General features: G+C 41.7%; 1 protein-coding gene across 1 annotated transcript in view; it reads right to left on the bottom strand.

Annotated features, from left to right (window-relative positions):
* Positions 1-22,822, bottom strand: part of GPR139 (G protein-coupled receptor 139) — a 39,889-nt gene that overhangs the window by 1,664 nt on the left and 15,403 nt on the right. The gene's annotated exons all lie outside the window — the stretch shown is intronic.

Raw genomic sequence — 22,822 nt, 5'->3', positions numbered from 1 at the left:
GGGCAGCAGCAGCAAGGCAGAGCTCCCAGTCAATCACGTGATCATGAGTACTTAAAACTGACACACTCAAAAGCATCTGTACCTGTACGACCATTCTGTTTCTTCCTTTCGATACAGTATTCAATAAATTATATGAGATACTCAATACTTTATTATAAAATAGGTTTTGTGTTAGATGATTTTCCCATCTGTAGGCTAATATAAGTGTTCTGAGCATGTTTATAGGCTCTACTATGATGTTTTGAAGGTTAGCTGTAATAAATGCATTTTCTTTCTTTCTTTCTCCTTTTTGTCTTTTTTAAAGATTTTATTTATTTATTTGAGAGAGAGAGAGTGAGAGAGAGAACAAGAGGGGAGAAGGTCAGAGGGAGAAGCAGACTCCCCATGGAGCTGGGAGCCCAATATGGGACTCGATCCCGGGACTCTGGGATCATGACCTGAGTGGAGGCAGTTGCTTACAGCTGAGCCACCCAGGCGGCCCCTCTTCTTCTTCTTCTTCTTCTTTTTTTTTTTTTTTCAAGATTTTATTTATTTATTTGAGAGAGAGAGAGAGAGAGCATGAGAGTGGAAAGGGTCAGAGGGAGAAGCAGACTCCCCATAGAGCTGGGAGCTGGATGTGGGTCTTGATCCCGGGACTCCGGGATCATGATCTGAGCTGAAGGCAGTTGCTTAACCAACTGAGCCACCCAGGTACCCTAAATGCATTTTTAATTTATGATGGGTTTATCAGGATATAACCCTATCATAAATTGAGGAAGAGTTGTAGTCTACCATATGGTACATTATTAAAAATAATAGCAGAGAGAAGTAAATTTCCCTTCTTGTTCTCCAACCACCCAAGTACCCACCCCCCACAGGACCATCACAGTAATAGTCTGTCTTCATATATGTCTATATAATGCCTCTATGTAGTTTTTGAACAAACAGGAGCAGTTACTATTTTTTTGGTGTCCAATTTGTTTTGTATGCATATAATTTGTATGCATATAATTTCTTTCCTTTTAAAAAAGTTTTTAGTTATTTAAGTAATCTGTAGATCTAATGTGTGGCTTGAACTCATGGTTGAGTTCAAGAGTCACATGCTCTTCAGGCTGAGCCAGCCAGGCACCCCTGAAACTGCATGCCTATAATTTCTGAGCAATTAAAAAAAAAAGTGTCTCTGAATTAGACACGTCTGGAAAGTTCTTAGGGACTCATTCTAAAATGATGTTCTGATGGGTAATGTCTAAAATTCATTCTGTACATTTAACCTCATTAATTTTACAGTCAACACTGTTAATCCTGTTTTACAAGATTCTCAGAGAATTTATGTCCCTTTTCTGAAGTCCAGTGGCAGAGCTGGCATCTGGATCTCCCTTTCTCAATCTTACCTTTTAAAATATTATGTAATAGTTCATTTATAAAATTGTCTTGTAATATACTCATTCTGGTACTCTCATCACTCAGATTAAAGAAATTTTAACATTTTGACATATTTGCTTCAGTTATTTTATTTTTAAAATTAACTTTTTGAGAGAGAGCATGAGCGGGGCGTGGGGGAGGGCAGAGAGGGAGAGAAGGAATCTTAAGCAGGCCCCAGCACAGAGCCTGATACAGGGCTTGATATCACAACCTGAGATCATGACCTGAGCTAAAAATCAAGAGTCGGATGTTTCAACTGAGCTACCCAGGTGTCCCATCTTTTCACTCTCTTAATAGTATCCTTTTTTGTAAAATTTTAAAAATTTGATGGGGAACACTATATAAATATAGATATACATACATATTTATATTATATATAATACAAATATATATTTATATATATTTATAAATATATATTTACATATATTTATTTATTTATTTTTTAAAGAACTGACAGTATAGATACAACTAAAGTCCTAAAGTCCTCTTTGAAATTTCTCCAACCCCATTCTTTCCCCTCCCTCCTCCTTTCTCTTCCTGCAGGCAACCTGTAATCTTCAGGGCCCCATTTGCATCCCCTTACTTTGTAGTGAACCATCCATTCTACATGCTGCTTTTTCCACTCAGCATTAGGTTTTGAGATCTATTTTGTTGATACATGTAGCTCTCATTCACGCAATTTAATGACTATATAGTATTCCATTGTATAAACTTAGTGTAATTTATTCATATACACATACACAGAGACATACATGTTTCTCTATATTTCTATATACATGCTTATTATATAGACACATATACACACATATATGTGTCTGTATATACATATATTGGGTAGACATGTGTGTATGTATAAAACAATGTACATTTAAATTGGTTCCAAGGTTTTGCTATTAAAAACTGCTGTACGGGGGGCACCTGGGTGGCTCAGTGGGTTAAAGCCTCTGCTTTTGGCTCAGGTCATGATCTCAGGGTCCTGGAATGGAGCCCTGCGTCGGACTTCCTGCTCACTGGGGAGCCTGCTTCCCTTCCTCTCTCTCTGCCAGCCTCTCTGCCTACTTGTAATCTCTGTCAAATAAATAAATAAAATCTTAAAAAAAAAACTGCTGTAGGGGCGCTTGGGTGACTCAGTCATTAAGCGTCTGCCTTCAGCTCAGGTCATGATTCCAGGATTCTGGGATCAAGCCCCACATCTGGCTCCCTGCTCAATAGGAAGCCTGCTTCTTCCTCTCCCACTCTCCCTGTTTGTGTTCCCTCTCTCACTGTGTCTTTCTCTGTCAAATAAATAAATAAAATCTTAAAAAATGCTGCAGTTAGGGATAAAAATATATGTTTATAAAAATTAAAAAAAAATAAACAGGACGTGGCCATTCAAAAAAAAATGCTGCAGTTAACAACTTGATAGGACTCTCCATGAGAAATACTTATATGTGAGAGTTTATCTTGGGTAGTATGTATGTAGAAGTGTACATGTTATGTTCTAGAGTATATGCATCTTTTTTTTTTTAAGATTTTATTTATTTATTTGACAGATCACAGGCAGAGAAGCAGGCAGAGAGACAGGTGGAAGCAGGCTCCCTGCTGCGCAGAGAACCTGATGCAGGACTTGATCCCAGGACCCTGGAATCATGACCTGAGTCGAAGGCAGAGGCTTTAACCCACTCAGGTACCCCGAGTATGTGCATCTTTATCTTTACCAGATTCAGCTGAATTGCTCTGTAAAGTGGTTTTACTAATTTTTACTCTCAGCAGCAGAATATGAGAGTTCCAGTTGCTTCATATCCTCTCAGTATTTGCTACTGTCAGTTTTTTGTTTGTTTTTGCTTTACGTCTGTGCTGTTTTTATTCTTGTGCAAGGCACTTTGAAATAACATTTTGAAGTTGTGATTTAAGGTACTGATTATATTAATTAACCAGGATGCAAACCCAGGACCAACACTCATGCTCTAAACCTCTCTGTAATATTGATAATTCAAGTAGGAGTGGGGGTATCATGCAGGTATATTACACTGTATGCAAAAGAGGAGAATAATGAGTAAATTCTGCTTTAAGTCACTCTTAAGAAAAGATGTCCCATTAAAGCAAATTTCTTTGTATTTGTAAACTTGAAATTTCAAAAGTGTATTGATGCATTTAGCAATGTCTTTATGCATTGATTATGAGCTATGCCCTGGGAGGAGATGTTGAACTAAATAGACACGGGTGGTATTGCCTCCAGGGAGCTTAGAATCTTTGAGGCAAGAAAAATGTCAACTGAAGAGCCACAGCAGAAAGTGTATAATTGAAAGCTGTAAGTGTTATTAGTGGTCAATAAAAGCTTTGCTGAAGAAATCATGCTCAAGGTGAAATTTGGAGAATTGATACAAAGTAAATAGGTAAAAAGGGTGGGAGCTGAAAGTGTGTTTCAAGCAAGGGAAACAGTGTGTGCAAAGACCCTGAGGTGAGGAAAGCGTGAAGAGTTGGGTTTATAAGGAATGCTTATATTGATTTTCTACTTGTTCTGTCTATACTTTTGCATTTATAGCTCTTTTTTATTAAACAGTCTTGCTATGTTCTGTTGAGAAGTGTTCCAAAATGTTTTATTCATTTAGAAATCTTTTCAAAAAGCATTCAGCATCTACATTCTGTGTGTCTGGGCCTATGGTAGAAACAAATTAGTATTATGCACATTTAGAATCTCTACTCAAAGTACAGAAAAACACAAAAGTAGCTAAGTATTAAAGAGATAAATGAGAATACACATAGTGATAAGGAATGGGCTGGTGAATAGATACAGAATGAAGGGTAAAGGATTTGGAAGAGGGTGTGGGCCAAAAGGCTGGCTACTTTGATCTAATTATATACAGTGAGAACTTCATGAATACAAGCTGTGAAATCAGGTCTCATGTTTACCCATCAAAGTCAAAAGCATCAGGACTTGGGATTAAGTGTGTAGAGTCTGGGGCTGGGCTGCTGAGGTTTCATCCTAGTTCTACTACTTCTTGGCTTTTAGGCTTTGAGCAGATTTATTCGATCTCTCTGCACTTCAGTTTCTTTCTTTATAAAATGGCTTAATAAGAATATCTGCCTCAGAGGGTTGTTTTGAGAGTCAAGTGAGGTAATTTTTATAAAGTGGTTAGAACAGTGCCTGGCATGTGGTAAGTTCTCAGTGAATGTTAGCTATTGACCGAGAGTGCACTCATTCAACAAATGTTAACAGAACATTTACTCTGTGCCAGGCACTATATGATGTGTTGGAGATGCAAGGATTAACAAAATGTGCAGGTTCCCTTTTATCATGGGGCTCATTTTGTGGTGGGGAAGACAGACAGTAAGCAAATATAAAAATGTACAAGGGAATTTCAGACAGTGATACTATCCAGAATAAAACTGAGGGATGAGATAAATTGATGGAAGATTATTTTTTTAGATTGGAAAGTGACATTTAAGTTCAATTAAGGATAAGGAGAAGGGCTCTGCCATGAAAAGATCTGTGGGAAAAGAAATCTAAGTAGTGGGAATGGCAAGTGCGAAGGTCCTGAGGTGGGAGTAAGCATGGTATTCATGGAACAGAAAAAAGGCTTCTTATAAGTCCTATTACCATCCCCATTTTATAGATAAGGATACTGAGGATTCGATTTTTAGGTAATTTGCCCAAAGCCACATACTGAATAAGTTGGGGAGCCAGGAGGTGACTCTGGTTCTGTCTAATGTTATGGCATATCAAGTTCTGCGTTATTTTTGGTCATAGGAAGGGCTTCTCAGCTGAAAGAATGTGATTCCTGTTTCCTGGTTTGCCTCTGACTTAGAAAAGTACTGTCATTTCTCTCTCATGTCTTTGTTGTACCTGCCAGCCTGTAAGGAGGCAGGAATGGATAAATGCTGGATATATTCTTCAGAGAGTGACTCTTCACCACTCTCTCTTACTTCCCAGGTGAATGCTATTTGAAGTGTGGTGTTAAAAATTCTCCATGTCCAAACTCTTTAAAAATATTTCAGCCCCATCTAATTATTGTTTTAAGTCAGGCAAGTCATCATCTCCAAACGAAATTGCTGGTATTCATATTTGACATTTTCTTAAGTTTCTAATAATTGCCTCTCTTGAGAAACTAACCCGCAGACACTAAACAAACCCATTTCTTTTGTACAGTTAGATTTGCCCCCAAGGCAACATCAGGCACACTTAGGAGATCCTTGGGATGAGAGAACATGTGTGTGAGCCACACAGACCTAGAGGGAAATGGAACGATGCCTGCGAATTGATTTTCTGAAAAAGAAATGAGAATGTAGAGTTTTCAGCTCTTAAGGTTTGACATTTTCTATAATTACCTACATCAAAAAATTTCTTCATTTCCACCCAGACATGTTTTTCCCCAAAGAAAAGGAGTGGTGTTGACAGGGTCTGTGTGTATTTATAATGGGTGAAAAAACAAAGAAACCCAAGTTATCATCGCCTGAAATTCTTTTTTTCAGCTTTTCTCTCAAACTAACTGGCCCACGACTCTTTGTTGTGGAAGCTCAAGCAAGCCCCAGTGTACTTCACAATCAAAATGTCAGTGCTTCTAAAAAGCAAATCTTTTCTGTCAATGGTGTCACTGGACAGGTTTAAGCTCCTGGGTAATAGAAAGCCCATGTTCTGTGATTGCAAAGCTTCTTCGCTATATTCTGGGGGGAATTCATTTCCTGTAATTTGCAGCTTACTGTGCTCTAACTTGAGAGGATTTGGGGAGTGGCTGAAAGAACAATACAGGTTTGGCTGTCAGACCCCACCACCGAACCATCTACTGGTACAGAGGGAAAGGCTCAAGGTTTTCCAGCATTATTTTCTACAAGGTCCCTGCAAGTTCCCTGAAAGAAAAAGCTGGAACAGAGCACTGACTGTGTGTTGTGAGTTTCTCTCTCTTAGTTGTGCTGTATTACCTTTTTTTCCCCTTGAAAACTTGTTTTTTGGAGGCACCTGGATGGCTCAGTTGGTTAAGTGTCTGCCTTCAGCTCAGGTCATGATCCTGGTGTCCTGGGATTGAGCCTCACATTGGGCTCCCAGTTCAACGGGGAGCCTGCTTCTCCCTCTCCTTCTCCCTCTGCTCCCTGCCCCTATGCTTTCTCTCTTGCTATCTCTGTCTCTCTCAAATAAATACAATCTTTTTAAAAAATTTTTTTTATTTCTTTTCAGCATAACAGTATTCATTGTTTTTGCACCACACTCAGTGCTCCATGCAATCCGTGCCCTCTCTATTACCCACCACCTGGTTCCCCCAACCTCCCACCCCCTGCCCCTTCAAAACCCTCAGATTGTTTTTCAGAGTCCATAGTCTCTCATGGTTCACCTCCCCTTCCAATTTCCCTCAACTCCCTTCTCCTCTCCATCTCCCCTTGTCCTCCATGCTATTTGTTATGCTCCACAAATAAGTGAAACCATATGATAATTGGCTCTCTCTTCTTGACTTATTTCACTCAGCATCATCTCTTCCAGTCCCGTCCATGTTGCTACAAAAGTTCGGTATTCATCCTTTCTGATGGAGGCATAATACTCCATAGTGTATATGGGCCACATCTTCCTTATCCATTCGTCTGTTGAAGGGCACCTTGGTTCTTTCCACAGTTAGGCGACCGTGGCCATTGCTGCTATAAACATTGGGGTACAGATGGCCCTTCTTTTCACGACATCTGTATCTTTGGAGTAAATAGCCAGTAGTGCAATTGCAGGGTCATAGGGAAGCTCTATTTTTAATTTCTTGAGGAATCTCCACACTGTTCTCCAAAGTGGCTGCACCAACTTGCATTCCACCAACAGTGTAAGAGGGTTCCCCTTTCTCCACATCCCCTCCAACACATGTTGTTTTCTGTCTTGCTAATTTTGGCCATTCTAACTGGTGTAAGGTGGTATCTCAATGTGGTTTTAATTTGAATCTCCCTGATGGCTAGTGACGATGAACATTTTTTCATGTGTCTGATAGCTATCAAATAAATAAAATCTTTAAAAAATTAGTTTTTTAATTACAAAAGTATAACATTTGAAAAAATTGAACATATTAGCATGTAATTATATATTTTTAAAAAGATTTTATTTATTTATTTGACAGAGAGAGAAATCACAAGTAGGCAGAGAGGCAGTCAGAGAGAGGGGGGGAAGCAGGCTCCCTGCTAAGCAGAGAGCCCCATGCGAGGCTCCATCCCAGGACCGTGAGATCATGACCTGAGCTGAAGGCAGAGGCTTAACCCACTGAGCCACACAGGTGCCCCTGTAATTATTTTATTATTAGCTCATTTTTATTGAACATTTACTTTTATTTATTTTTTTTTTTTATTTTTTTTTTTTTAAAGATTTATTTATTTATTTGACAGAGAGAGATCACAAGTAGGCAGAGAGAGAGAGAGAGAGGAGGAAGCAGGCTCCCTGCTGAGCAGAGAGCCCGATGCGGGACTCGATCCCAGGACCCCGAGATCATGACCTGAGCCGAAGGTAGCGGCTTAACCCACTGAGCCACCCAGGCGCCCCGAACATTTACTTTTAAGTATCTTACACACAATATCTCATTTAATCTTCACAACCACCTATGATGTTGGAACTATGATTTGAGAGCTTCGAGGCTTGGAGAGGTTAAATAACTTGTTTGAGGTCACACAGTAAACAGGTGGTGAGCAAGGACATTAAACCAGGCTTTTTGCCTCCTTGGTTTGTATATTTAACTACTACATTAGACCTCAGAAAGTAAAAGCTGCCCAAATCCCATTTGTGGAGGACCATGGTTGAAAGCCCTAGGTGATCTCATAGCCAAATCCAACATCAGGCTTTCACGTGAGTGAGCCATCTTTGATATCTGGCTCAGTGGAACCCCCAAAGTGACTGTATTACAAATTATAAATATAATTAGTAATAACGAGTACTGCCACACAATGGTATCATTCAAAACTGTTGTGCCAGTTGATTTTTTTCACTTAGAAATAAGTCATGAATTTTTTCCTTCTCTATGTCCATAATATTCATGAAATATTCATCTATGGCTGGACATTATTTATTTTATCTTATTTTTTAGCCACTACAGAACTTCTTTAAGCATCTTTTTATATTCCTGTGGAATAAATTCCCAAAAATAGAAATGCTGGTTTAAAAGATAAAACATTTTTCCCTCTTCCTCCCCCCTCCCTTTCCCTCTTTTTTCTAAATGCAGCTAAGAAATTAGCAAAAAGGAAAAGCACTCAACTTGAAGCTACAAAAGGATTTAGATTAGATACCAAGAAGAACTTTTTTTTTTTTTTTTTTAAAGATTTTATTTATTTATTTGTCAGAGAGAGAGTGAGTGAGAGCGAGCACAGGTAGACAGAGTGGAAGGAAGAGTCAGAGGGAGAAGCAGGCTCCCTGTGGAGCAAGGAGCCCGATGTGGGACTCGATCCCAGGACGCTGGGATCATGACCTGAGCCGAAGGCAGCTGCTTAACCAACTGAGCCACCCAGGCGTCCCCAAGAAGAACTTTTTGATTGTATTGACAGTTAATATGAACAGGAGCAGGCCATTGACATCACAGTTGCTTGGTTCATGAAGGTCTTCAGGAAAGAACAGAGAATTTCTTATCTGGGCTGATTAAATTCCTGAGGTTCCCTTCTGCAAATTTTCTTTCTCTACATCCTAAACTATGTTCTTGTGAATTTCACCCCTTTTAACCACCGTCCAGGGTAACTTAAATGCATCGCTCCTTCTTTAGAGTTGCCTATTTTTTTGCCTAGAAGTATCAGCCCTCATGTCCTATAGAAGTGCTAGGACCCACAATTACAGTGGTGTTATTTTAGCAGTTCCTTGGAGGTGCCCCAAGGACAGATTTCTAGGAGAAGCAAGGTTTAAGCCTCCCAGGCAGGAGGTTAGCACTGCTGGTGTTTAGGTCAGCTGGGGAGGGAGTGCAAACTGAGTTGTGTGATGGGCGTTGCCTCTTGGAATTTATCTTCCTCACTGTTACCTGTCCCATCTTGATCTCTGGCAGAGGAAGAGGAAATAAAGCAATAGGCAGACAAGAATTGTTCAGTCTTTTTGGCCTTTGTGGATGGTGCTAAAAGGTCTTCAGAAATTTCTGCCCTGAGGGTTCCTAGGAGGTGAGCTGGAAGGGTTTCCCTGAGGGCAGCTTTCCCACCTGTGGTTCCAACCTCAGGCACTACTAGCAGGCTAGTTGCCATTATTGTTTTCTCATTGTTCCACTTGCCCCAGGGCAGAAGCTTGGGAATGAGCTTGTCTTTTCTGCATTTGGTTATCAGGAAAACAGAACTGACTGAGGACTACTGAGATGGAGGTCAGGCAGTGTGTCCCCACACTGTGGGAAAGGCAGTCCCTTTCCCACTCCAGCCTTCCAGAATCCCTGGAGGGCTCTGAAAATACCCCTTCTTTTTATTTTGTCTTTTGTAGTTTGAGCAAATATCCGAGGACTTAAGAACCTATTCTAGGGGCGCCTGGGTGGCTCAGTGGGTTAAGCCGCTGCCTGCAGCTCAGGTCATGATCTCAGGGTCCTGGGATCAAGTTCCGCATTGGGCTCTCTGCTCAGCGGGGAGCCTGCTTCCTCCTCTCTCTCTGCCTGCCTCTCACTTGTGAACTCTCTCTGTCAAATAAATAAATAAAATCTTAAAAAAAAAAAAGAACCTATTCTAGCTGGAAGAGGTTGTGAAATGCAGTGGTTAATCTCTCTGAGCCTCAATTCCTACATCTGAAATGGGCATCTTAATAAATTTACCCTCATGGGTTGTTATAAAGATAATGTAGAAATAACACGTGTGAAATGTTTAGCATAGTTTTTGGGTTATAGTGAGCACTCAGTAAATGTTACCTATTGTTACTTATTATACTTGGCCAATGCAGTTCAGCAGACAATTACTGATTTACAGGCCAAGGCTTTGTGATGGAAGGAGAGATGAGTCAGAGAGAGTCTGAGCTCTCCAGGAATCCTAGAGATTTTAGTTTCCCTCCATGGATCCTTATTGCAGGCACTAACAGCCCTGTCACCCTATCTGAAACCCTTCTTTGCCTCTAACCTAATCCCTCCAGCTGTAGCTCTGTCCCACCACTACCCCTCCATTTAGTTTCTCTGCTTGGTGGAAGAGAATATTGGCTGTTATCTAAGGCCCTAAGAGCCATTATTACAGGATGACTCAGTTGTCTCTTGCTTTCTCAGAAATAACCTTTGTTCTTTTAAAATTTTAGTTTTTATTTTGATAGCTCTTTAATTTTCTTTGTAGCTTTACTGAGACCTTCTTCTCTTACTCTTTTTCTCGTGGACACCCCTATTTGTCACTCCCTTTAGCACTGGAATGGATTCTTTTCTTTCTTTTTTAAGATTTTATTTATTTGACAGAGAAAGAGATAGACAGAGAGCACACAAGCAGGGAGAGTAGGAAAGGGAGAAGGAGGCTTCTCACCAAGCAGAGAGCCTGATGTGGCCAGATGAGGGGCGTGATCCCAGGACTCCTGGATCCTGACCAGAGCCCAAGGCAGACCGACCCTTAATGACTGAACCACCCAGGCACTCCTGGAATGGATTCTTTTCAAAGCTAGGGGCAGTATTTCCTCTCTTTCTAGGGTCTCCTGTGAAGGGTGATCGCATAACCTGAGGTAGAATGGCAAAATACGCTTCCTCTTCAATCTATTGGTGGTTGTCGCACCCTATTGAAAAGGATTCTATAGCTGTGCCTGGGCTTACTGGTGCAGGAATTGATTAGTGGTATGTGCCATGGTGGAACAAATGCTGTGGATTTGCCCAAGGGTCTTTTGCCCTGGTTATCCTGGATACCCTGGCTATGTGGTACAGCCTTTTTTTTTTTTTCTAAAGATTTATCTATTTTTGAGAAAGAGAGTGAGCATGAGCAGGGGATGGGGCGGAAGGAGAGAGAGAGAGAGAATCTCAAGCCAACTCTGCATTGAGCAATGTGAGCATGGAGCGGGCTCGATCTGACTACCCTGAGATCATGACCTGAGTCCAGATCAGCCCAACCAGCTGAGCTACCCAGGTGCAGTCTTACTGGTTTCCCCAGATCCTAACCAAGCAGTGGTTTCCGTTATAGAACAGAATGACTTGACACCTAGTAAGGTTGCCCATTGCAGATGAATAGGCAGCAAGTGCTAAGGTGGTTACCATGGCAGTCTGACTCAAAGCAAGGGGGAAAAGCGAGTTAGTATCTGGCTGGTCATCATGTTCATCTGGGCCAATTGGTTGGCATTCTCTTGACTGAAAAATCGCTTTTGCCTTTTTTTTTCTTTTTAAAGATTTTACTTATTTATTTGACAAAGAGAGATCACAAGTAGATGGAGAGGCAGGCAGAGAGAGAGAGATAGAGGGAAGCAGGCTCCCTGCTGAGCTGAGAGCCCCATGCAGGACTCGCTCCCAGGACCCTGAGATCGTGACCCGAGCCGAAGGCAGCGGCTTAATCCACTGAGCCACCCAGGCGCCCCCCGCTTTTGCCTTTTTGACCAGGAGCAGTGTCTTTGGGTAACCATGACAACTACTAAATCTCAGGTTGGCCAATAGACTCAAAAGTTTCCACACCATACTTCTCAGTGCCGAGGTTCATTATCTTATGACTGCCATACATTGAGCACCTATGGCAAGCCTAATGTCTCTGTAGAGAGGAGGTGACTTTTTGGGATTCACTGATGAACAGTTTTATTTTTAAAAAGTTATGTGTTTAGTTTAAATGGTATTAGAGGGTTGCTATTTAGGGTTATTTAGGGTAGTGATAAAAACCTCATAAAATAAGTTCAGTTTATTAAAAAACAAGTTGATTTAAAGAAAATTATGAGGGGAGGACAGTGCAAGGAGAATGTAGGCTGTAGTTTCCATTTTACAAACAAGGGAACTGAAAAAGAGATAATTAGTCACCTGCTCAAGGTAGCAGAGCTGGTAAGTTGAAGTATTTTGAAATCACTCAGTGGTACCATCCTGGGTCGAGTTCCACTGTGGTTCTATTCTGGGTCACAGAGACTGATAGGGGCAGGGCTTTAACTATCTCTCTAACAAATGCCGGGCATGAGAGTTACCAGAAAGGACAGGTACCTTGAAATCACAGGCAGGTATTTTGGAGTATGGAGGAGCTAAGTTAGCCCCATATCTGCTTGTTTCTAGCTGGTGCTCTTGGGTAAGTAACACTAGGAGCTTTAGCTTCCTCTTCAGTAGAGTAAAGAGTGGTGTCTGCTTTGGAGGGTTGTTGGGGGATCAGAAGAGCTCACATGCATTAAGTTCTTAGCACAGAGCCTGGCATAGGCAGAGGACACAGTAAGTGGCCATGGTTAGTATGTGTGAGTGTAATGACCAGTCTTCCGAAGGTGATGAACTGAACTAGGCAAAGGCCTGACATAAGAAAGAAGCACTGGCAAGTCTAGGCAAGGGATTCTCCTGCTGTATATCTAGAGGATGGGAGAACTGGTTCCAGAAAAGACCTCTGACTCATTCATACTCCATTAATGAAAGTGTCCCTAACACTGCTGTCTGTTGTACATGTAAAAGTTGTTAATGTAGACTAGAGCCTAAAAGTTCTCATCACAAGGAAAAAAAATCCTTTTGCTTTCTTATTGTATCTGTTTGAGGTGATGGATGCTAAGTAAGCTTACTGTGGCTCTGATTTCATATGGTATGTAAGCCAAACTCTTATGCTTCACACTTTAAACTTACACAGCCATGTAGGTCAATTATATCTCAATAAGACTGGGAAAATGATGACCTAGGCATCCCAATTTTGTTAGGAGATGCCTCAGGCTTTAATCGGGTTCTGAAGTAGACCCCTGTGTGCTCATGGAAAAGCCACTTCCTTTCTCAGGGCCTCAGTTTCCAGATCTGCAAAATGAGCCCATTATCAGTAAAGCAATAGTAACAAAGATAGTATCATACCTCACATCTAGTGAAGGTGAGTGGGAGTTTAATAGGCATGGAAGACAGGGAGATGGAACTGCATGGGCAAAGGCAAAGAAGCACAAGAGAGGAAGACCCACCACCGTATTCTCAGGGCCCCTGACAGACATGAGTGCCTACTGTGTGTCAGGTCCTGAACCCCTTCTTTTGTATCCATGAATCACTTTTCAGATCTGTAATATCAAATATCATCTAAAATTATAATATATAAATTAAATATATAGGTTATATTAGTGTTGAGCACATTATTAATAATAGTTCCCTTAATTAAGCATTTACCACATGCAGCTCACTTGTTAGAAGTTTTACTTGGATTAAATTGAATCCTCACACGACATTAGGAAATAAGTACTATTAATATCCCCACTATAGAACACTATAGAACACATTATAGAACACTAAGGCTCAGTGGGTTAAGAAACTGGCCAAATCAGACATCAAGTGTGTGCTGGACTCAGGATTCAAAAACAATTAGACTTTAGAGCCCATTTGACGCATGTGCTTGTCCAGATGCTTCTGTAATTAGCTCTAGTGAACTGACCATTATACTGAAATAGGCCAGTTTGTTCTTTTCCCTTTTTTTTTTTTTTTTTTAAATAGTGTGTATCAGCTGTCACTCTCCGTTGCCCCTTCCAGTATTGAATGATGCTCCCCACTGGCTGATTCTCCCTCCTATTTGTCCTGGGTGCTCAGTTTTGGCCCACACCGCCCATCCCCTGACTTCCAGCTGGTGACTGCCTTGCACACAGGATGTTCATTTGTTTGTACTGTTTTGTGGACCCAGAGTGATGGTCACTGGGCTCCAGGGGACCAACAGGAAGTCAGAGACTTTTGGACTCTTCATCTGGAGTTCACTGGGGTGTCAGAGGCTAATTGTGGCTCTACTCGGGTTGTCACTGTTTGATTAAACATCTTGTACTAAGCACCATCCATCTGCCTCCCAATGGCTGCCAGGGGTAGGTATTTTTAGCTTTGGGCAAATAGCTTATCATTTGTGCATACAGAACGCAGTCAACACAAAACCTTCGTTTTCTGTTTTCTGTTGCCTGTCTTCCATGCAGGCAAGGATAGAGGAAGAATTAACTGAATTTGGCACTCACCCATTCATTCAATAAACATTCACTGAGCTGCCCACCATGAACTAGGTGCTGTGCCAGATGTGGGTGATACAGCGATATGGAAACACATACAAGTGGATGAAGTCCACATGGAGCTTACAATCTTTGTCAACCAAGTAGAATTCTGTTCTGCTATCTACTAGCCCTGTGGCCTTGAGTAAGTCATGCATTTCTCTGGGCCTTCTTGCACTAAAAAAGCATGTGCTGGGCATGTGCTATGTGCCATTCACAGGGCTGAGGCTGCTGATGAGGGGAGGTAGGTTTCTCCTTGCTAGCAAGAGTCAGAGGTTGCATGACCAAGCATCAAGTGTGAGTGAGGCTGGCCTAGGCGTTTTCTCCAGCTCATGGAGAGAAAGCTGCAACAAGGGCCATCACTGGGACCAGGGAAGGCTGCACAGAGGCTTGAAGGAAGAGACCTGGAAAATGGGCACTTCATCCAGAAATGGTATTAGCTAAGGAGGCAGGACTGTGGGTGGCACAGTCAAGAGCTAGGAACGTAATAGATATAACATCAATTAAACAAATAATTCTTCAGGCAATAATCAATGCTGTCTTTATAGCCTGAAGGCTTCCCCTTTCAGGGGCCACTTCTAGGGACAGCTGGTTGTCCTGAAGCTAAGGCTGTGTATAAACGGCAGCAATTACCTGGGGACTTTGTACCTCTAGCTGCTTTCCAGTTTTAGCAAGGGTCTCCAACTTAAAAAATAGAAAAGCAGTAACATGATATTTGGAAAAACCCAAATATTCACTAGTATATAAATTCCAGAGCATATTGCTATGATTGATCTACCTACCTGCGGTTCTACTGCTATAAACACCGTGGAGCTGACCACAACTATAACGCCTGCCACTTTCATGATTTGAGAGGCATTCCAGAAAGATAAGGGCAAAGAGAACAGATTCCAGAGTCAGACCATTAGGATTCAAATCTGCCTCTGCCTCTGCCATTTTTTAGCTGTGCCATCCTGGGCAGTTTACTTAACCTCTCTGTGCAGAAAAGAATGATGATATGGCACCTATCATAGGCTTCTGTGAACACTGAATGAATATAGGAAAACTGCCTAGAACAGTGCCTGGTACCATGCATGCCACATAAATTTTAATCATTATTACCATTAGGTTAGAAATCTTTGAAGGGCAGGAAGTGTTAGGACATTTTTTATTATTACTAATATATTTCCAGCTGCTTACACAGTTTCTGGCATGTAGTAGCTGCTCAATAAATTTCCCTTGAATGAATGACTAATTACAAATGTAGATTAACACAACATCACAGGCATGCAGAAATACTGGTTAATGGTTTTGAATGGACTGGAGGATTACTAAGGGTTTACTGCAGAAAATGAGTCAGGTGATGTGATAAAGAGCAAGTGAAAATTAATTTAGTGTGCAGTGTGAGAGAGATCTTTTTGAGACTATCATTCTATCCTGAAGAGGTTTTGTACCAGAATCTTCCACGTGAATCCAGGTCAGTTCAGTATAAATTTGGTGATGCCCAACTATGTGTCAAGTCTGGAATAGACTCTTGGGAGTATAAGACCCATTCCTTGGGTTCAGGGTGCTCAGAACTTACTGCATAAATCATTCCAAGGCAGCATGAGGAATCATTTTAAACTTACTGCTCTCCTGTCAATGGCGGTATGCCAGCATTTGAAAACTCTAGTGGCAGCAGGGCCAAGGAGGTAATATCGATATGTGAGGTAGGCATGCTGGGGCCTTTAATGAACTGGACAGTTCATGCCCCCTTCAAGAGGGTAGCCACTAGTTGTACCTGGTGGTTTCCCATGAGGGAATGACAGCCGTCTGTGGCCAGGTCTTCCAGTATTTCAAGAGAGGCTTGCAAACAAAACACGTGCACGCACATGTGCGCCTGTGGGTAGCTGATTTGAGACCTCTTCTCTTTAGCCAAAATCCAGGGTCTTTGCATGACCAACCAGATACCTCTCATGCCATCAGCTCCCTCTGCAACCCATGAAAATGCACCTTGCTCCTCACTTTATGAGCTGCTGCTTGAATGCACAGCACTCTTTCTTTCCTTCATAGCATTGCATGGGCTATTTCTTCTGCCTGGAATAACTTCCCTGCCTACAGCTCTTAAGCTGGTAGACTTTTTATTTTTATAGCCTTCCCTGATCTCAGTACACTGAGTCAGGCATCTCATTGGATAGAGTATTTAACACATTTTTGTAATGATTTCCTTCAAAATCTTTATCACCCATTCACCAAGAGCCCTTGAAGGCAGGGACTATATCTCTTTTCTCTGAACCTCGAAGATTTGCAGGGCAGTCAAAGAGTATGTACTCCATCAACATTTATGGAGTAAGAGTGACGGATGGATGGATGGATGGATGGATTGGGTGGATGGATTTCCCATGACATTCTCTGTGGAACATTTATCTGCTTGTTGTCACTTCTGTGGCATTCCATTATACACATGATAACTTGATTTTATGTCCTCCCTCCTCTTGCTTCTCTCCAAACCCAATCTCTCTAGGTAGCTTCTTGAGAACTTTTCCCTCTTACCTCCTAGGATGGCTGATAGATCTGAGTTCACGTTGCCCATTGACTTGCCTGAGTGTGATACTTTTTTTCAGTTTCCTTATCTGTGTGGAAATGGTTATATGTTTGGGAACTTCTAACAGGAACATTCCCATACAGCTTGTTAAGAAGACTAAGCATTTATACCATGCCTTGCATGTAGTAGATACTCAAAATATTAGTTTATCCCCTGAGTGTGATAGACTGACCCTTCCCCTTGTTGAAAAGTGGAGAGGTAAAGAGTGCTGATTTTGAAACCAGGCTTTGTGGGCTTGAATCCCGAGTTTTCCAGTTTCTTGCTTTATGTTCCTGACTAAGTCTCTTAAATACTCCATGCGTTAATGTTCCTTATCTGTAAAATGGGGATAATAATACCCGTCTCGTAGTGTTCTTGTAGGAATTAAAGCAGATTCTCAGAAGAATACCTGGCACATAGCGAGTGCTCAATAAATGTTATTTTTGTTGTTTACCAGTCCAACCCAAGAGACTTTGGAGTGAGTCTCTCTCTTTCTTTTTATTGCATTATCACAGACTACTCAGGCCAGCCTCCTCCCCTTCCTTTTGTCACAGATACTGACTCCCTGCTGTGTTCAGGCACCTTGCCACAGCTGTGGATGTCATGGTAAACCAGAAGAAATTGTTTCTTCTTTCCTGGAGTTTTTAGCCTGGCAGAAGCCAGACAGAAGCTCCTCAACAGCAGAAGACAGCATGCAATGGGAGCCTTTAAGAAGGGGTAACAGTCTAACGCGGAGGACATGGAAGGCTTCTTGGAGGAAGTGGCATGTATGCAGTGACATGGGAGGAGTAGGAACCAGTCAAGTGATTGGGGAGCACAGTATTCCAACAAGAGGGACTAGAATGTGCAAAGGCCAAGAGACAAGAGAGAGAGAATGGCTGTTGGAACATCTAAAAGTTCAGCATGGAATGGAGCTCATAGCCTGGAGACTTAAACGGGGTAGATTCCAGGCTGTAGATGTGTCTTTAGGATTTCTGATTCAGTTGTCATATCTACAAATTGGTATTTCACATCTAGTTGAAGATTTGAGCTTCTTTTGAAAATCAGAAGGAGAGGCCATGCTGGGTGACATTTCCATGTGGGGGTGGTGTCCAGCTTAACCAGACCCCACTGGACCTCACTCATTTATGTTGTCTGCCTGCCCCTGCCTGGAGAGAGAGCTAGGGTGTGGGGAGGTCTGACTAGGGAAGAAGTGGGGAAGTAGTGGCATCTAATTCGAATTATTCAAACAGCTTTGCATCCTGGTTTGAGTAGAATTTGTCCTGAGGAAATGGAGAGTCATTGAAGGGCTTTAAGCATTAGGTTTTACTTAGTAAAACCCCTAATGTTTGTTATTTCTGTATCAAAATGTAAGATGTTTGTTATTTCTGTATCAAAACACAGACATCAAGGAGGGCTGGGGAGGGGGTAGTGAGGCACGGGGGAGATAAAGAATAGAGGGTCCTTTATAAACCTCATTAAAACTTTCAATATGTAGCTTCCTCATATATAAAATTTGATAGGAGCCATCAGAAATGCTTGAGAGGTAACATCTTTCAGCTTAATGTGTCCCCATTTCCCTCTTGGGCTGGCAGGGGAAGGTTCCATGGGATCTGGGTGTTCAAGATCATTGGAACATTCCCTGACGCACACCACCAAGGCCATGGTCCTGGTGGATGTTCTGTTCCATCATGAGACCTGTATTCTAGCAGATGCAGGGTTGAAGTGGCAGCACCTATGCCAGGAGATGGGGACAGACAGGGAACAGGCCATGCCCAGAAGACAATGTCTAATTACCTACGTGCCTCAAGAAGCAATTTTCTCTGGTTGGAGAAATTGGTTTTTGTTCCTCCAGTCCATGCACACAGCTGAATGACATGTAGGTCAAGGAGGCGTAATTATATGGAAATGGTTTTATGTTTGGGAACTTCTAAAAATCTACCTCTGTACACTGGGAGGTGGCAGAGAGAGAGTACTTTCCATTCTGCCCAAGCTGAGTTCAGCGGTGAAAGATGGCTTGCTTCATCATGGCTTTGGAGGGGTCTGTTTCTTTTCTAGCTTTGGGACACATGCTTGAATGTCACAGAGAAAAAGAAGCAATGCCTTTTTGGCATGCTGGTAATGAGCATGGACACTGCACCTAGATCTGACATGTTCTTGCTGTGTAACTTTGGGCAAGTTACCTAACTTCTCTGTGCTTCTATTTGCTCATCTATAAAATGGAGTTGATTTTGAGGACTAAGTAAGTTAATGCATAGAAAGTACTTAGAAGAGTTAGGCTGCCTGGTAGGCACCATTGTAGTTGTGCCCTCTGCTCCCCTATCCATCCCATTTCACTCAAGACTTCTGCCTACCCTGTGTCCCAGCTGAGAGGAACCACTGTACCTGAAGGTCCCCACATAAGCCACATTCTCTCCAGCGTTTGAGACTTCACCTGTGCAGTTCCCTTTTTCTATAACACTTCTTCTGTCCACTCTGTCTGGATGGCTTTTGTTCTTGACTCTCCATGAGCCATCTTGTTCAGAGCCCAGATGGGTGTCCCTTATACTTTGCTGTACCCCTTTTTATAACAAAACAAACTACCTCTCTTTCTCCTCCGAGCAGAAATATCATTTCTAAGAGAGGACAGGGAAAGTGTCAGTAGGAAAAGCAAGGGGTTTTTTTTTTTTTTTTTCCTTTAGAATAAGTGAAAATGTAAATAATAGTAGCAGTGGAGTAATGATGCTGATGGTGAGAAATGTTTACCTTCTTCTGCCACAAGGGAATTGGTCTTAATAATGAAAATAATAGCTTCCACTTAGCAATCTCTTATTATATGCTGGAAACTGATAAGTAGTTTGCATTAGTTACTGCTGCTTCCCTCATTTTTAAAAATAGTTGTTATTATTATTATTCCTTTCTATAGAGGAAGGAATTTAGGATTAGTTTAGAGACTTGCCCAAGCTTACATAGCCAATAAATCACACAGCCAGGATTTAACCTCCGTACTGTCCAACTGCATAGTGTTAACTGCTGCATGCTTTAAGAAGGCAGAAGGCCTTGGGACCATTGCTTCCAAAGATTCCGAAGTCAGCTGCAGGACAGAACTTGTGCCTACTGGCCTGCTAGTCTGTCCTGACATGGGCACCATTAGGATGCTTCGTACTCCAGGAGGCTAGGCCTTCCTCACGGCTCTAGGGTAAAAGGCATTTTTCTGCCTGTCCAGGGTTTCCCAGAATGACTAGGACACACGTTGGTTGAACAAGGAAGGGATGGGCTGCTTTCTCGGCAGAGGGAACCGCAAGTTCAAAATCAAGGAAGTGTGAAAGCATGCTTTGTTTGCAGAACCGTAAAATGACAGGCTTGGCTGGCAAGAGGACCAGAGGGAAATGAAGGATGAGCATTCAAGAATCCAGTGTGATAACCTCAGTGAAATTGCTCTGCAAACTCCCAAGGTTGTTGTGGGGACTGAAGGAGACAAACTTGGGAAGCCACTGCACACACTGGAAAAGCATTAGACAAATGTTAATTATCACAAATTATTTCACAGGTAGCGTGATGGGTATTGGGAGCGAGATAGCAGAAAATTAAAATATCTGGTAATTTTTCTTGAATCCACATTCACAAAAGCATTCATAAATGAGGAATTCTAATTTCATCACTTGGATCTCCTTTTTTTTTCAGATGAATAGATTATAAAAAGATTTCAGAAGCTAATAAAAATTCAGTCAGTTTCCTGGTCATTATTAATTATACTCCCAGGTTTTGAGACTTGCAGTAATTTTTTGTTGCCCACCTGTAAAACCATATCGGCTAATTCTTGATTCAGGTATCTCTTAGAACCACCTTGTCTTTTCTCTTTCCATGGTCATCCTGTTGCTGCGGGCTCTTGGAAAGCAAGTCTGTGTCTGTATTATTTTGGGCCACATTATTAGTCTTTAGTATAGTCCCTGATACATGGTAGGTGCTTGGCAAATATTTGTTTCGTGCAGCCTTTAAACCTAGATGGCATCATATTATACCCGAGTTACTGCAGAGTTAGCTCTGTCTTGGCCCCTGCCCCTCTGTTCCCAAAGCAATCTGTCTGTGTTTGCTCCAAAACTCAATCCATTTTCCTCATTCTGATAAAATACTATTGGTAAAATTAATTTAACCATTATTAAATATTAAAGCTGGTAACAAAGAATCCAGATCTGTAGTTTAGCCAAAATGATAAAGTAGGAAACCCCTTATTTTAAAGGGGTTCAGCATGGACAGATTTTACAATTCTGCATCCTGAAGGTAGGTGCCTCAACCCGCCATTTCCCTTTCAGTGGAGGAGATCATGTCTTGCCTCTTTTTTGTTTGTTTGTTTAGATTTATTTATTTATTAGAGAGAAAGCACATGCAAATGTGTGCACACAAGTTGGGGGGAAGGCAGAGGGAGAAAGAGAGACAATCTCAGGGAGAATCCCTGTCCAGTGCGGTGCTGGAGGTGGGGCTCGATCTTATCCCCCTGAGATTACAACCTGAACTGAATGAAGTCAACTGAGCCACTGAGGGGCCCTGAGATCTTTAATGAAAGCACCCCCCTGGGTGATCCTGGAACCAAAGACCTTGTCCTGACCAAAAGCACTATTAGTGCTTCAACTGAGTAGGTGGCTACACAGGCTCTTGCTCCTGATGTCTGGGGCAGAAGCCTGGCTTTGCCATAGCACTAACTGCGTGACTGCACTTAAGAGCTTACCATGTTCCTCAGTCTTCTCATCGACAGAATGGGAGTAATAATAGTACCTTTTTCATGGGGTTAGAAGGATTAAATTAGTTAATTCATGGGAAGTGCTTGAAACAGTGCCTAGTAGGTAGTAGGCATTCTGTTAATGTTCGTTATAATTATGGTAAATGACTGTTTCTAGCATCAAGGCTTTAGCAACTGTACTATCCAGGGTTCAGCCATGGATCCTGCTGTATGTGGGGTGTGGTAGTAGAGACATGAGTACAGTATTCGAACACTGGTTTGGGTTTCCACAGCATCTTGAGCTTTTTTTTGGAACAGCAAATTATTACATTACAGGGTAGTAGGTTGAATATTTTAAAAGGTAAAAATTGGTCAAATATTGATAATTTCACATAGTGCAACCTTATAATTTTCAATTTACTTGTTTTGTCCACTGGACGGTACATATCTCAAAAGCATGGGCAAAATTCATTTGTCTCTCTGTCTTAGCAAAGGTTCTCATGTGAAGGAGATATTCAGTACATAAATAAGATGAAGAAACAGACTTGTGGTCAGAACTCACATTGCATATTGGTTCCCAGATAGGAGAAAGGTGAATTCCAGACAGTAGGGGCAGAAAGTCTGCCCTGATTAACCCCTACAGCATTCCCAGCACTGCCTCCCAAACCAAGAGTGGGGTTGATTTCTTCCTCTTTGTATGTGGGCTTCCTTCTAGCTTATCTCTTATCAATTTCGAGGCTTAATGTGGGTTACTTCTTCATCTCTCCAACTAGATTGTGTCCTCCCTGAGGGCAGGAACCTGGATCTATTTGTTTTCATGCCACCAATAGTTAGCACATAATTTAGAAGTGAATGAATGAATAATAGAAGGTCTTGGCAGGATTCAGAGGGGTGGCTCCATTTTGAGGATCATTCTTGCCTCTGACACCTTTGCATATGTCGTAGAATGATGAACCCTGGATTTGAGGTTCAAGGATGTAGCTTTGCTTTTCAGCTTGGCCTACCAGTAGTAATTTGAGAAGGCTATTTAACTCCTCCGAGGTTCAGTTTCATAAGGATGAGAAAGCCCTTTGTAAATTTTAATTCTCTTTGCTTATTGGCTAGCACTATATTAACATTAATGGCTATTATTGATGACTCTTTTTGAGCATGAGGAATAGAGCCTGGCATATAATAGGTGGTCAATAAACATTTACCACATGAACCGGATTTGGAA

Source organism: Mustela lutreola, chromosome 17 (assembly GCF_030435805.1).
Source record: "Mustela lutreola isolate mMusLut2 chromosome 17, mMusLut2.pri, whole genome shotgun sequence".
Lineage (NCBI taxonomy): Eukaryota > Metazoa > Chordata > Mammalia > Carnivora > Mustelidae > Mustela > Mustela lutreola.
This window is presented reverse-complemented; position numbering and strand designations above follow the sequence as displayed.